The sequence below is a fragment of the Neodiprion lecontei genome, chromosome 3 (genome assembly GCF_021901455.1).
Source record: "Neodiprion lecontei isolate iyNeoLeco1 chromosome 3, iyNeoLeco1.1, whole genome shotgun sequence".
In the NCBI taxonomy this organism is placed as follows: domain Eukaryota; kingdom Metazoa; phylum Arthropoda; class Insecta; order Hymenoptera; family Diprionidae; genus Neodiprion; species Neodiprion lecontei.
In genome coordinates this window covers 3,054,831-3,071,411 of record NC_060262.1, presented here as the reverse complement: position 1 = coordinate 3,071,411, position 16,581 = coordinate 3,054,831, and the positions used below count along the sequence as shown (strand labels likewise).

Here is a 16,581-nt window from a genome sequence, read left to right as displayed (position 1 = left end):
TTTACTCCACGTCAGTTTGTCAAAGTTGTAATTCAATTTTTATCAAATTCACGAAGAGGGAAATTATTTTTCCAACAATAGACTATAATTACCTGACAAAACACCCCGGTTTGTTCGTATCTTGTGGAAGAAGAAAAGACGAAAAGAAGAAGAAAAAAAAAGAAAAAAAAAACCGTTTTGCAGGGCAATTTTTGCTGCGGAGTGATAAAATCGACGGTTTTGTTAACGAGCGATATCTAATATTCCTCGCGTTAGGAGAGAGTTAATATTTTCACCGGACCGTTTTGATTCCGCTAATGCGTTTCCACAAAATGGATCAGGCGCTTCGCTCGATCATGTTATTACATAAATATGATGAGAAAAAATGAAAAAAAACGAAACACAAACTACGAGCGAATAATCCGAAAGCCATCAATCAATCGACTAGGGCAGACGGGGTGAGATCGTAGACAGGAAGAGGGTGAAGCCTTCTCTCGTCTTTTGCCTCTATCTACATCCTTCTCATTTACCGCGGGATACGAGACGCGGAATTAGTACATGCGGGGCACATCGGCGTTGAACCTCGGCCCAGAATTTAATTGAACAACTTTTCCCGCCTCCACCTCCACCTCCTTCTCCAATTTCAACGCCGCCATTAATAAATCTCCATTTTCCAAGGTGTTGCTGCGATCACTCTTCTTCACTTCCGTCGAGACTGAGAATGCGGACCGCATTCCGAGTCTTTGCGTGACCATTGGAAATTGTACGAAATTTTCATCACAGATTCATTCGCACTCGATCGATTTCCGGAAGCGATTGAAAAAGAGAGTAAGAAGAGGCTGCTAGTGCTGTTTTCTCTCTTTATTTTCGTTTTTTTTTGAGGGGAGGGAGGTTCGAAATAAAAATTCCACAGACGCAAATAACGACGCAGAAAAGAAATAGTACTTTTCGTATCTAGTGCGTAAAACCCGTTTTTACAATCCGAGTGCTCGGCTGGATCGCACGAGGGTGTCAATCGTTACGCTCACTGAGAAAAATTTCATTTGTTACAGTAACTAGAAAAATTGAGTAAAACAGGTATCGTTGAAAAAACTGTTTGAATATTGTTGACGCTCGGTCCGGAAAGACCGAGTTTCCCTCCTCGTTGCGTAATATACCATTCCCCCGTTTCTTTTTTCTGCAATTTTCGGTTACAGGCACTATAACAGCCTCTTTTTATTCTTCTCTTCAATTACAGAGTCGACCGTTTCCTCTTCACCATTTTTTAGGTTCACGGTGTTCCAGTTTCTCTGACCATCAAAACTCGACCGTGGCCTTCGACGCGTTACAATGGCAAATTACTGTTATATTCACCGGGCGGAATTTCCTCTCGTTTCGAGGTGTTGAAAATCTTGGATCGCGAAGGGTCTGCAGTGTCCACGTTTGGGAATCCGGTTTCAAATTCCTCCCGAAATTGAGAGAACGGTCATAAGGGGTTGCCCGAATCGCTGTGCGACCTTCTGAGACAATGCGTTTTAGCCGCACTCGAGAATTTGCCGCGTGTCCTTCTGCCCTGAACTTAATTAAGGATCTACCAGGCGTATAGTCCGTTCAAAGCGTTGTGAATAGAAAAATATCGTACAGCGAAGGTATGAAAGTGTCACTGAATCTGGTTTAATTAAAACTGTATTCCCTGTGAATAATAAAAAAAAAAATTGCGATAACCATAAATTTCAGATACAATTGCATAATTATATTGATAACTTCAAAGAGATCTTGGTATTGAAATATTTCCTTCGGTGAAAAAATTGCATTGGTTAAACGGTTTTAACGAACGAGAGCTCATTTTGACCGTCGATAAGTTCTCTACAAATCAATCGAGCCATATTTTTTTACTTGGCCTCTCAGTTGATCGAGAAAACACGTTTAGTGAGATTATTACGAGTGAAGAATAGCAAACTAATGTCTTTGAGAGATTAGAGCGTCGAAAAATCGTTTTTTCTAAAAGTGGCATCCTTTCTGCGTATTTTGGCGTTTGAATATTTGAAAAGTTCGAAAAATTACGGATATCCGTACGGATTCTTCTTCTGAACTTTGATTTTCGTCAAATAATTTTTTTTTTTAGGTTTTTTGGTCGCTAGAAGTATCAGCCGGTCTTTATTTTTTATTTCGTGATATTCATTTTTTTATATCTTCACATTCTGTGCTTTGTTCATTCGCATTGCAGAAAGTTGTGAAAATACTTTTTCGGATAAAAGAGCATTTGATTAGATAAACTTTCGGTAGAACAGCTATTCTACCGGGTGATTCGCCGAAAATCTCAATTTCGGTACACCGATCGTTCGATTTTTCAAATTCTCGAAAATTTCGAGTTTTCAAACGGTCGACTTTTTGGTCTTTCGAGATTTTGACCAGCAACCGAACAAATATTTTCTTACCGCGCTGCAAGCTCTGACACCGCAAATAATTAATTGTTAACCACTTTGATCACCGGTCCTAATAACGTTCGTCAAAAGACATTCTCGATTCTCCTAAGCCCGAAACAACAAGCTCAACGAAAGGTGAGTACCGTCACCCTTTTATCACAAAAGCTGATTTTCTCTCGATACAAGCTTAATCAAGAGAATAAAATTCAGCGTTCGTTTGAGGTCATAATTTCTACACACCATTCTCTTTGCAACCAAATTGTGCGGTGAGTTGGCGTTTTCGTACATGAACTAATAACCAAAGCCAACTCGTCGTATAACAATAACGAAAATCGCCGAAGGTAAAGAGAGAAAGAGAAAGCGAATAAAGCGAGTACAAAAGAAATGGGAAATCGGACCAAACAAAGAGTAGCAAAAATATTACCGAAGCATGAAGTAGCGGCGCTATTTTCGCATTGTTGAATACCTACAATGAGAGAAATTTTTAGTTCCGGTTACCGCTCGGTCCTTAACTATTTTCTTCATTCTTTACCACAATCGAGAAATATAGTTCTAGGTAGAAAATAAAAATTAGTTTTCTAAGTTTTCTAGTTTTCGTTACCGGAAAGTCTAGTATCCGTTATTATTTTTTCTCATTACGATCACTGTTACTATATTTTCTTGCAACTGTTGCGAAAATTTAACGCTTGTGCAAGAATAAATTAACGTTCGAAGCCTTGTTTAACTAAAAAAGTAGAGTAAACCTCAGAACCTGATTTTGCGCTGCTCGTTTTTCCTAATTCCAACAATATTCAAACAGTTTTTTTAACGATGCCCGTTTTACTCAATTTTTCTAGTCACTGTAACAAATGAAATTTTTCTCATCGTAGAGTAGGAATGGTAGCTGGTTATTATGACGATTTTCTCCCGCTCCTTGAACCTCTTCTTTTCAGCCAAACAGCCACGGGGCTGTTTTCAAGTTTACGTAGAACTTTTCCGTTTCCCTCACCCCGAAACTTGTTCCTTTCTTTTATTTCATTTTACTTTTCATCTCTTCGCTACTCTCCGTTTCGCTATTTCATACACCGCATCGTAAAAATTTTTCCATTTAATTAGGAAAGCTGTTGTGCAGCTGTATCATCGGCTTTTCCTCCGTTTCCGCAGCCGCCATAATGCGCTCGTCCAACTCGCCGCGTATTTACATCCCTGGAATTATAATTGCGCTACTTTTTTGCCTCGTTCGTTACGCGATGCTGACGTAATTATTGTTCGGTATTTTTCCTTGCTTTTCTTTTCGTTTTTCGAATTTCCAGTACGCGCGGTTGCGCTTTTTCGATTCCTTTCGTTATCCTCATTCTTCGTTACAGAAAGTTGAAGACTTTCGTTTTCGGAACAGTTTTCGACGTTCAAGAGCATCGATAAGTCGGCGCACGAAGAAGTAAAATACAGCGAAAAATATTCGACAAGTCACAACGATCGTTAAAATATTGCAGCTTTCTTTAATGGCCAATATAACCAGCCATGCGGAAAGGTTCGAGAACTTTCTTCAGCGATCTGTAAGATGTAAACTGGATACTTCGTTCATCGAGTTCAGGGAAAATTTCACACTTCGCGTTGTCGGGAATTGAAAATTTCCTTTCAGCAATGACGAAACGCGAATACTCGTTAAGATTTTGTCGATAATAAAAATCAAGGCCAAAGAAATTCTTCGAAACGAACAAAGTTGACCAAATGATACCGTTAAATTATTCCACCTGAATAGTCGAAGTATAATTCAACTTTTCCGACATATTTCTTTTCTTCATCTTTCAACTCGTCCGCGCGTGTATCGATCATAATTCCTAACCATAAATTAACGAGCTTCTCCCGCGGTTGATTAGCTTTTCACGTTACGTGAAAGCGTATGGGAAAAATCGAACGGCGCGTTATCTTCTGGAAAATCAACCTGTGCGAGAAATTTTCACCCTAGTTTTTGACTTGATCGTGATCCAATTTTCCACCCCGCGATTCCGCGATCCACCCTCAGGGCTTGACCAGGATTCCCGGTCTTTCCGTAATTCGTATAATAACCGCGCGTTCGAAAGGGAGAAACAGAGAGATAAAGAGAGAGCGGAGGGTGAATAGAACAGACTTCGGTGCACGGTAGTTCGGCCTAATGAGGCACTGCGGAGAAAAGAAACTTCCCTTCCGCAACGCGGAGAAGACTCTCCGGCCTCCCGGCGCTTGTTATAATCCGACAATGCGAAAATAGACACGCGCGCATTCCCCCGAAGCACAAACCTAGGCTTTTCACAAATATGGGCCACGTCTCGATATTTGATTTTTTTTAATCACCGAAGTGAGTTGAACGTAAATTTTGAAAGATTTTACAATATTTACCGTTACCGAAAAAATCATCCTTACGGAATTTAAAATTTTCACCCAAAGCGTTCGTCGAATCGTTAAAATCACTGATTTAATCGTCAATTTCGTACCTTTTTTTTTTTTTCTGCAATGTCAGGAGTTAATTCAGCCGGGTGAATTTTGTCCGGTGATTTTCTCGTCAAGGATTTCTTCGGAATCTAATTTTTTGGGGACTTTAATGCTCTACAAAAAAGATCTCCGATAATTTTTTGATATCTAAACTGTTTCAAAAGTTATTCAAGGTTAAAGTTGAAATCGTGTGAAAATTTACTTTTTTCGATATTAACAGCGATATATTGTGGTTTTTTCGGAAGCATTTTAACCGCTGTAAAATCATGTAGTTTAGTTAATTTTTAAATTTAGCAAATTTATTTTTGGTAAAAAGAAGGCGCTTTACTGGTTGTCACGTTCGTTAAAATTATAAAAGGCGTCTTATTTTCCCTTCCCACAACTATTGAACATGTGAAATTTGATAAAAAAGAAAAAAAAAAAAAAAAAAACAGTCCATTTTTTCGAATCAGGCTAATTTACACATTTTTTGATACTTTTTTGAATTATTCTTAAGAAACGTTCTCAGAGGTTTTACAAGATTTTTAGTAAATAATCAATTTTATTGAAATCGTCAAAAGAGTTAATAATATCGGTAAAGAATCATCTGAATTCATTCTGTAATTATTTGAAAATCTCTGGTTTTCATAAAGATGTGAAATTTACCCGAATTTCTTTATTTCGCGACTGGAACATTTGAAGAGATTATCAGACTCGTTACTTTCTCTGATTCATTTATTTTCTCTCAAAATATAATAAGACGTTGTCGCCGGAGGGTGAAAAATTTTTGCAATCTCGCGTTGCGAAGGAATCAGGCTTGTTTTTCTTTTTCTTTTTTTTTTATTTTTTCAACCCTCTTTTCCTTCACCTTTCTTCATCTCTTCCGATCCGTGAGACAAGCCGAAAATCTCGGGGTGTGAAATGAAATGAATTTACGGAGACAGGAGAGAAGAGACAAAGCTGAGAATGAAATATACAAGCAGTCAGCGTGTATACGTATAAACACACACGCACACACGTACAAAAACCTCGAAGGTAAACATCGATAAATTATTTTGAAGCACAGGGTACAAGAAGAGGTTGGGTGTGAAAGGGAGAGAGAGAGAGAGAGAGAGATGGAGGAACGAGAATAACAGGGAAGAATGATGGAGATGGAGAGACGATGGTGAGCCAGCAGGAAGGAGCAGCCTGCAAGGAGGACGTTACGAGATGCTTAAACTTTTGTGGAATAAACGGGTTTGAAAATCCCAGGGGATCCCACCAGCCGGAGTTATAAAACGCAACAATTAATAACTCTGCCCTCGGTTACGGGGCTCAGGTTACGCCTGGCAAGGTGTTATATCGGTTCCGCAAAGTTTCCTCCCCCTTCGGCCCAACAAATTTAATTAAGTTTTTGCTGAGCTGCAAAATTAACCTCTTACCGTTCCGACTATAATCATCACGCCACCCCAACGACAGACCCTTCACACACGTGCCTCGAGACGCAGGCTCGTAGTCATCCTATTAATCACACCTTGGTGCTTGTCGTTCGATGATACGCTGTCTAATGGATTGGCAAGTACGGAAAATAAGGCGAGGCGAGGAACTTGTCGAAAAATCATGCGAGGTTCTTGTGTTTTTTTTAAGTGAAGAAAGACTCGAACGAAATTGATACGGATGGATGGAAAGACGGAAAAGAAGAGCTGGAAAAGAAGGAAATTACAGAAGGTGTTGAGGAACGAGAAGACCAACATCGAATTTGTGCAAGTTTCATCGACGATGAGGAAACTGACCGATGTGACGGCGGGAAATATTCAAGACTGAAGGGGTGAAGAAGAAAATGGAAAGAATGTTGATGAACGCTGGAAAGTGGAGAAACGGTCAGAATCTAATCGACGACCATGAAAACAACTTGTAGAGTATGAGAAAAATTAGAAGGAGAACAGTTTTGACTCCATTGCAAATCTTGAAGGATAGATTTAGTATAGCAATGTATCGATTTTTTTTTTTTAAATACTAACTGAGGATGATGAATCCTTAGATGAAAAACTTCCTTCTCGGAACGAAATTGAAGGAAGATGATACCGATAAATATCTTCAAGCGATTCTTCATCATTCATCTGCGAATGATCAAACGCCTTTTTACACCATGAGAGAAATTTTTAGTTCCGGTTACCGCTCGGTCCCTGACTATTTTCATTTTTTTATCACAATCGAAAAATGTAACTCTAGGTGGAAAATGAAAATTAGTTTTCTAGCCGTTACCGGAAAGTCTAGTATCCGTTGCTATTCTTTCTCATTACGATCGCTGTTGCAATATATTTTCTTGCAACCGTTGCGAAAATTTAACGCTCGTGCAAGAATAAATTGACGTTCGAAGCCTTGTTTAACTAAAAAAGTAGAGTAAACCTCGCAAATTGATTTTGCGTTGCAATAACCAAAAAAGGATCGACGATAGCGCAAAATGGTTAGGCGTACCTCGTTTTTCCTAATTTCAACAATACTCAAACAGTTTTTTTTTTAACGATACCTCTTTTACTGAATTTTTCTAGTTACTGTAACAAATGAAATTTTTCTCAGCTTACGAATCCTGAAGTACGCTGACATGACACAAGGTCGAGGAAATGCTCGGACTCATTTTCCCCCCCTCTTCGTCCAGTAGTTACGGCTGCGATTATGACTGTTTTCTTTTGCTCTCCACCCGCGCCGTTACCCGAGGCGAATGGCGAAGCCAAAGGGTGGCTGAGCAGGCGTCTAGATTAGATTATCAGCGGATCCGCTAACGCGGACTTGAAGAGTTGCTGTTTTCAGGGGTTAGGATTTCGTGTTTCGTGATCATTAACGAGGACTAATTAACGCGGAATTAAACGGGGAACGAACTTCGGTAAATCTTTGCAGAAAGAAAAGTTTCGATGAAAAAGTTCGACCCGTGTACAGACACGTGTATACATGTATACATGTATACGTATACACACACACCTGTACATCTTTCGAGGCGACGAAAGCTCGTCTTGCATCGTTTACTCGTAACGATCTTGAGAAGAACAAGTAGAAGAAGAAGAAGAAGAAGAAGAAGAAGAAGAAGAAGAAGAAGAAATCACCGGATGACGAAGAGTCGGATGAACTCTTCCACCGTAACGTGCAGGTGAATGTTATCTCAGGATATCGAGCTTACCGAGCAAAACGAGCTTCTTGCAACTCGTCAAATTATACGGAGTGTAAGCCGAGTTTCTCGGGTAAAATTTATCTTTGAAATTTTCTCCTTTTCACTCCCGAAAAATGTCCCTCAACTCCGTCAATCGCTATAAAGAATTGAAGTAAGTAAGAGATTTTATTTTGTACACTTGGTACATATATTTTTTCACTATCAAACAATCACGTCTTATACGTTTTCCAATCAATTTTTTTGTCTCGTTAGATTTTCTTCGGTCAAAACGATGTCGGCATGTATCAAGTAATGTAATATCGAAACATCGTATAAGTTTCTGAACTGAGGTGAAAATTAATAACATTCTCAAAGCGATAAACAGTTTCATTCAACGATCGAAATTCGTTTTTACATTTTCCTCTTTTTTCTTCTTCATTTCAAATTAAAATGATAATAATTTCTCAATCGAACAACGATACGCTATGATCAAATTATTTTACCAGCTTAAGAGGAAAATATATAATAAATTATCGCAAGATGGATAAATTGGATAAAGTAAAGGATAGAAAAAAAAGAAAATGCTTGTTGAATTTTGGTAGACAATTACGTGGGAAGAAATCGTATGAAGATTGGGAACGTTTTGAAAAAAAAAGTTTATACAAATATAAGATTTTCTCAAGAATAAAATGAAAAACAGTTAGATTTGCGAAAACAAAACATCACAAGTATCTGACAACACTGATAATACTCGTAAAACAGAAAGAAAAGAAGAAAATGATTGTTGAACCAGACTATTTGTAAAAAAAAAATTTGCGAGCAAATCGTTCAACTGGTTAATTTATAAATGTATTTATAATTATGGAAGTAGTTTTGAAGAAAAATTTTTTAAAAATTTTCAAAAACTGTAATCTCTTTTTTTTCAATTGCCTTGAGCACTGAATTTTGACGATCAGCTAAATCACTGTTCAAACGGTCTGAAAATTTGCGAAAAATTCTCAAAACTTTTATTTTTTCTTGGAACATTTCCATATCGGTTTTATTCCCTTTATATATATGTATGTAATAGTATATATACACTTATGTATGTACGTTGGAAAAGGTATAAGCAGAGCTTCGCGGCCGAATTCCAGACTGTCACTTTAAATTCTTTAGGGAAGTTAGCAGGCGCGTTGATCGCACCAAGTTACGAAAAAAGCGGGACCAGAGGAGAAGGGAGCTCGAATAATAATAAGGAAAATAAAAATTCGCACCACTGTCCTCTTTCTCTGGTCGCACCCTTGTCGCCCGGAGTGAATTTCTCAGCCGCGTCGCGTTTCTCGCGCCTCCCGGGAATCGTTCGAGTCCCGGAACGACCCGAAATTAAATAAAAGGAAAGTTCATCTCGCGTCCAGACTAAGAGACAGAGAGAGAGAGAGAGAAAGAGAGAGAGAGAGAGAGAGCGAGAGAGACGACCCTCATTTTCCATTTTCCTTTCAAATCGGCGGACGGAACGATTCAATCAATTATTAATCCTGATCGATCAAAATTAGGACCGACTCTTTATCATTATCCTATAATATTCGAGCGATGAATTTCAGGCGACCTGAACTCAGACGGTTTTTCGATTTTTATCACGAAATTTTGCAGAATTTTTACTTCGTCACAGCGAGAAAAAAAAAAAAAGTAAAAAGAAACGTGACATTATAAAACGAAAAATACGAGATCAAATTTCGTCACCTGTAATTTTTGCAATTCACACTGGCAAAAACTTATTGCCGATTAATTCTGGTGATCATCCAATTTTGCTGAATAAATGCGTTCCACTTCTACGGTTAACGATTTTTCAAGTCTCCCGATTTCGGGATGGTATTTTGAGTTTTCAAAAATTTTATACATAGTTCAAACTACAGTCAATTGCTTCAGAACTCTTGGGGGGTGAGAAATTGATGGAAAATAACTGGCAGTAAAAAAAAAACCGAATACTAATTTGCCCCAACAACGACGTAATTTTGAAACCGGTAAAACAGGTTAGAAGGATTTCAAATCTTCGCAATATCGTCCTTACGAAAGTTTCTAGCACGTCGAGCTTTCGTCGATGAATACATAATACATAGAAATAGTTATTGCCGGAAATTGTTTAAGACGGGCGAGTCATCGCTGAATTTTTTATTTTTTTTCTTAAATTTATGCCGACGAGAGAAGGATCAGGTGGCTCAGGCTTATCTGTCACGTCGGCTAAGGAAGAGATGACGTACGTAACAAGAACGGGCTACAACAGCTTGACGAGTAATACCATGGGTAGGAAATAATTGTGGCGTTCAAGAAAGGAAAGAGGAAGGGAAAGTGCTAAAGGAAGTATACGAATTAGCACATGCATTATACTAATTCAATGAATATGGCTGAAAAATAAACTTCTCATCTTTCTTCCCCTCCGGTTAATTGACGATGAATCTCATTGAAAGACATTTTTGTATTTCAGGAGGGGACAATTTTCCGAACTTGATGATGGACATTTCGATCGTGAAACGTGTGCGTGGTTTCAAGATGTATTTTTTGTTGATGATTTTCAACTTTTATGACCGGATTTTGCGTTCAAGATATAGTTATAACAGTTGAAAATATTATTCGCAGTGAATTTTCAACGAAATTTCAAATTTCAAATCGTAAAAACGCTGTGATATATGAATCTAAAAAAGTGCCTTGTATAATACTTTGTTCTAAGGCGATGTGGGATAGAGAATCGACAAAGAATCGAAAGGGGCGTAAGTTGAGCTTTGATCGAGTTGGACGTGAAATTTATTTTCTAGTTTTCTGAGACGGGATATCGCGATAAGCTCGATCTTGTTTCCGACAATTTCCAATTTTGTTACACCGTTTATACACCTACACCAAGAAGAGAGTTTATTAACTGTTAACAAACGTATATTTGGATTTAGCGAAATAAATATTTCGTTATTATTAACAAATTTTAGTTCAGCCAAATACGATTTGTTAACTATTAACATATTTCTATAGATCGTTATTTGGTTAAACTAAAATTTGATCACGATAAGAAAATATTTATTTCGCTAAATACAAATACACGTTTGTCCAGAGTAAATAAGAGTACCCATCCCAAAGATATACGTTCTCCAATAATTTTTTACAACCGATATAATCAGTCATAAATCCAGACCAATCGTCATCCCGAGTCCAACACCATGACATGTAAGATGTGAAAGAGGTTGATGTTTTTTATTATCCATACTATTTTTGCAAGTCGGATTTTTCAATGAAGTAAAGAAAGTAAAGTTCGAAAGAAAATACTGAAGGGAAATAATTTCACGTGCCGCAAGACAGAACGCGTGAAAAGAGAAAGAAAAAAACGAAGACAACTAATTGAGTTGTACTATTTAGGAATTTTGTTTCCAAATTCCCGCCGCGTAAAGAAAAGTTAATTTTAAAGTGTGAAACGAGAGTGAAAATAATATAAACACTCAACTAGCTTGTGGAGGAGGAATCGAACATGCATTCAACCCTCGTTCCCAAACACGACATCGTGATTAAGTTTTTAAATCCATCGATGAGAAACTTATAAACTAAATCATATTAACTAGAGGCTTAGTTGAGCGTCAACTATCAGGCTGCAGAAATTCAAACAAGCAAGGAACGTGCGAAATATCATACGGAACAGTAAATCATACCGATCGCTTTGACGGCGAAAATTCCCTGCGTCGAAATCGACAAATCGCAGCGTAGCATCCAGATCCCTGATTCTATGACGCAGAAGGCTCCGAATCTCAGGGTTCGAAGCATCCCTTTTCAAAAACACGCGACACTTGGCTACGGGAATTCAGGCTGGACGTGTATCCTCTTTCCTGTAAAAATACAAAAATCAGTCACGCGTTGCGGATTGATTTACAGGACAGTCTTTCACAATTCTCATCGATACAGGAGTAAGAGGCACTTGGCCATTTTTAAAACACACATTTTATCACACATAAAAACATAGTGAAATCGAACGAGGTTTGCTGTCGGTGTTCTCCTGTAATGGCGGACAACAACGAAGCTCGGTTTTTCGCATTTTTGTACATCTTGATCGGCGCTTACCACGCGTCAAGCAAGAACATCGTCCTCGCTGAAGAAGCGCCATGCCGGAGTAGCTCGGATGTCTAGGGTGAAAATATGCAGACCAGATAGCGTGGACCTCGGTGCAAATCTTTTTACGACATCTTCGTGTCGTGAAATATCCACGCCTCGCCGACCTTGTCGTGTCTGCTTTTCTCTTCAATGCGCGTGGAACGGCGTGCACGACGTATCGCACAAATATGCAGGGACGCCATTCGCAGAGAATTGGAAAGCCGTGATTCTACCCTTGCGTAACGCGATAATACGCAGAAGGCACTCAAATCAAGCAAACAGAGACACACTCACCCGTTTACTCCGAAATCTCACGCTCCTCGGCTCGGCGTCCAGCGACGAGTCAAGTTCGCCGCAGCTGCAGGCCGACCACCTTCGCATGTCCCTCAAAACTCACCCTCCGCTCTGCCAAATCACAGAAGATACGCACGGCCGAGCGTTATCGCGGCTTCGAGAATCTTCTTACACGATCGGAATGCGGCAGATCAGTCCGAACTTGTCTGCCGAACGACGCGACCCCCGAAAGTAAATAAACTTCCCGTTCGAAGCGATCGTCAGCCGCGTTGCTACGAGTGATAAACAGATACAAGCGTGAGTGACGCCGTTGTCAGCGAGAGGATGACCACCGAGTCTCGTTACGACTCGAAATATCACTCTGTGCAACGGAATAAAGTATGATACGTGCGTTATGTACGTACCTGCAAAGCGCACGACGTTCTTCCACCGAATTCAGGTCTAAACCGCTTTTGTTTCTCGCCAGGCGCTCGGTGAGTGAAGTTGGCCGCGGCTGGCGGCCGACGTCAGATTGTTGATGAGCTGCGTCCGCCCTCGGAGGTCAGAAAACAAAGACAGGTAGGCACGAACTAGCTTATTAGCATCTTCGATAATCTTGTTCGACGTGCGAAATGCGGTAAATGAGTACGAACTCGTCTTTCGAACGACGACGCTGCCAGAAATGAACAGACTCCCTATTTCTATACGCTGGAGCGTTTATCTTTCACGCAATCGCCGCTCGACGCCAATCGGAAGAGCGTATCGAACAAAAATACACGCGTAACGAGGACAAACAGGGAATTTGTTCCGTTTTGATAGCCGTGCCGTTCGACAATAAACTTCGAACTCATTTATCGCATTTCGCACGTCGAACAAGATTATCGAAGATGCTAATAAGCTAGTTCGTGCCTACCTGTCTTTGTTTTCTGACCTCCGAGGGCGGACGCAGCTCATCAACAATCTGACGTCGGCCGCCAGCCGCGGCCAACTTCACTCACCGAGCGCCTGGCGAGAAACAAAAGCGGTTTAGACCTGAATTCGGTGGAAGAACGTCGTGCGCTTTGCAGGTACGTACATAACGCACGTATCATACTTTATTCCGTTGCACAGAGTGATATTTCGAGTCGTAACGAGACTCGGTGGTCATCCTCTCGCTGACAACGGCGTCACTCACGCTTGTATCTGTTTATCACTCGTAGCAACGCGGCTGACGATCGCTTCGAACGGGAAGTTTATTTACTTTCGGGGGTCGCGTCGTTCGGCAGACAAGTTCGGACTGATCTGCCGCATTCCGATCGTGTGAGAAGATTCTCGAAGCCGCGATAACGCTCGGCCGTGCGTATCTTCTGTGATTTGGCAGAGCGGAGGGTGAGTTTTGAGGGACATGCGAAGGTGGTCGGCCTGCAGCTGCGGCGAACTTGACTCGTCGCTGGACGCCGAGCCGAGGAGCGTGAGATTTCGGAGTAAACGGGTGAGTGTGTCTCTGTTTGCTTGATTTGAGTGCCTTCTGCGTATTATCGCGTTACGCGCGGGTAGAATCACGGCTTTCCCATTCTCTGCGAATGGCGTCCCTGCATATTTGTGCGATACGTCGTGCACGCCGTTCCACGCGCATTGAAGAGAAAAGCAGACACGACAAGGTCGGCGAGGCGTGGATATTTCACGACACGAAGATGTCGTAAAAAGATTTACACCGAGGTCCACGCTATCTGGTCTGCATATTTTCACCCTAGACATCCGAGCTACTCCGGCATGGCGCTTCTTCAGCGAGGACGATGTTCTTGCTTGACGCGTGGTAAGCGCCGATCAAGATGTACAAAAATGCGAAAAACCGAGCTTCGTTGTTGTCCGCCATTACAGGAGAACACCGACAGCAAACCTCGTTCGATTTCACTATGTTTTTATGTGTGATAAAATGTGTGTTTTAAAAATGGCCAAGTGCCTCTTACTCCTGTATCGATGAGAATTGTGAAAGACTGTCCTGTAAATCAATCCGCAACGCGTGACTGATTTTTGTATTTTTACAGGAAAGAGGATACACGTCCAGCCTGAATTCCCGTAGCCAAGTGTCGCGTGTTTTTGAAAAGGGATGCTTCGAACCCTGAGATTCGGAGCCTTCTGCGTCATAGAATCAGGGATCTGGATGCTACGCTGCGATTTGTCGATTTCGACGCAGGGAATTTTCGCCGTCGAAGCGATCGGTATGATTTACTGTTCCGTATGATATTTCGCACGTTCCTTGCTTGTTTGGATTCCTGCAGCCTTATAATTGGCGCTGAATCGAAACTCCAGACAAGGCTGAAGTTAGTAACGTTAACGTAACGAAACATGAGGGAAAAATTATTATTGAACAATCTACGAATGACTTTCAACAAGTTGACTTTTCATCATATTCAATGTGTATAATATGCAAAATGTTTTGTCTATTATAATTTACTAAATCTCAAACAATCCTGAACGTGCTAAATGACGATTTTTCCTAAATACATATCGTTACAACAACGTTACTCACTTGATCCTTATAAGTGTAGTTAATATGATTCAATTTACCTACAAGATTCTCACCGATGTATTTGAAAAATGTGTTACGATTTCGCACACCTTCGTCACTGATTTTTCATCCTTTTTCAAAATGATTGTTGCAGTGACCTGCAAGCAATCATGTACGCATTCTCGATTTTTCCTTTTTACCTCTGCGCTCCTTTTTCTTATGAGAAAAATACACTCAGCACGTGTGTAGTTTATTTATGTGTCTCATAGATCCTCAAGCTATCGTTCAATCTCTGAGCTGTTTAATTACGACTGTGATAGTAATTGGCCCAAGGGGTTGAGCGAATCGGTCGATAGATAACTCGTGTTACCCAACAATGAGAATAAGAATCCGCACGAATTAGAAAATATTGTACAGTTTACGAGTATTTTAACTTTCAACGAAAAGCCGAATTTTCCTGTGCTAAATGAATGGGAAATAAAAATTTCAAGTGCGACCTGTTAAACTTCAAGTTGAACAGGTCATATCTTAGAAGAATCTTTTCTCTATGAAATACCGTCATTTGAGAGGGTAAGAGCTGAAAAAATACAACGTTTTTTCGACAACCTTAACATACGACATTCAATTTACAAATACGAAAATTATTCGATCGTCCGGAGGTAGGAAAAAAGTGGAGTGAATAATTATGAAATAAAAAGATACACAAATAAAAAACTCACGACGCGGAGCTTGAATTATATAAAATATATCGTATTACATAAATATTAACGTCCCTCTGGAAGTAAAAAGAAATTGCTTTCAAGTGACGCGGAGTTGAGTGAAGTGCGTAACGAGCGATTTATTCGATACTTTTTCTCGGTCGTCGATGACGGTATAAAGTACACGATACATCCTATTCCCCGACTTGTTTACGCAGCAAAAACAAATATCGTTCAACATTTGTTAATCGTTCGCATAGTTGCAGGGCTGAAAAACGTTCGACCCTGATAATATTTTTCAACCCCTATACATGTACACGAAAATTGTCTCTCGGTATGCGAAACTGTGGTTGTTAAGAGAAAATTACAAACGTTATAACGGAATTATGGAAGGTCTCTGCAGGCTTTTATCATACAAATATACGCTGGTTACGCAATTCGGTGGAGAAATTTTTCCGCTCGAGGAGTAAATAATTCGCTAAAGAAAGGTTTCTTCGTTCCAATTCATATTCCTCCTAACCGCGAGATCTTTCGAGAGATATATCAGCCGGTCTCTCAAGTTTATTCACTCGTCTTGACGCAGATCGAGAGCACCGATTTCATCGAACGAGTTCGAATAAAAATTACACCCCCTACCCCATCCCGCAGCAGAAACAGGGGGTGTCTTTGTTTTTACGGATCGTTAAGCAGATCTCGTCTATCTCCAGAGATATTCGGGGCCAAGTTCTTCTCCTCGGTTTCCATCGACTCTACGCTCGTTACGCGATGACCTGAAAAAAGAGGGAACGATGCGATACTGACCCGTGGAATTTGGGCCGGATTTTTTTTCCGAGTTTTATACGCTCACGCGAAGAGAATAAAAATAACGGTAAAAATAGCAAAAACTGCAGAAGAGAGAGAGAGAGAGAAAGAAAAACAAAAAATTAATAAAAATAAAAATATCCCTGTCAACTATACTTTTTACTGTAAATGGAGAAGATTTTTGAACCAAAAATACTCTGAATTGTCTCTCTTTTATTTCAGTTTTTGATAGAGTTTGCTTTTTTATTTTCCCTGTGCACGTAATTGCGATGGATATTA

The 16,581-nt window shown here is 40.0% G+C and overlaps 1 protein-coding gene across 2 annotated transcripts in view; it reads right to left on the bottom strand.

Moving 5' to 3' along the window:
* Window positions 1-16,581, bottom strand: part of LOC107221602 (neuroligin-4, X-linked) — a 255,690-nt gene that overhangs the window by 194,985 nt on the left and 44,124 nt on the right. Inside the window, exons 1-3 of one of the 2 annotated variants that reach the window (XM_046733770.1) lie at window positions 12,738-12,820; window positions 12,334-12,605; window positions 11,604-11,777 (exon numbers count right to left, since the gene is read on the bottom strand). The exons of the other annotated variant lie outside the window; for it this stretch is intronic. The gene's annotated coding sequence lies outside the window, so the exon portion shown is untranslated. Of the gene's footprint in view, window positions 1-11,603; window positions 11,778-12,333; window positions 12,606-12,737; window positions 12,821-16,581 lie in introns of those variants that run through there. 2 annotated transcript variants of the gene reach the window in all.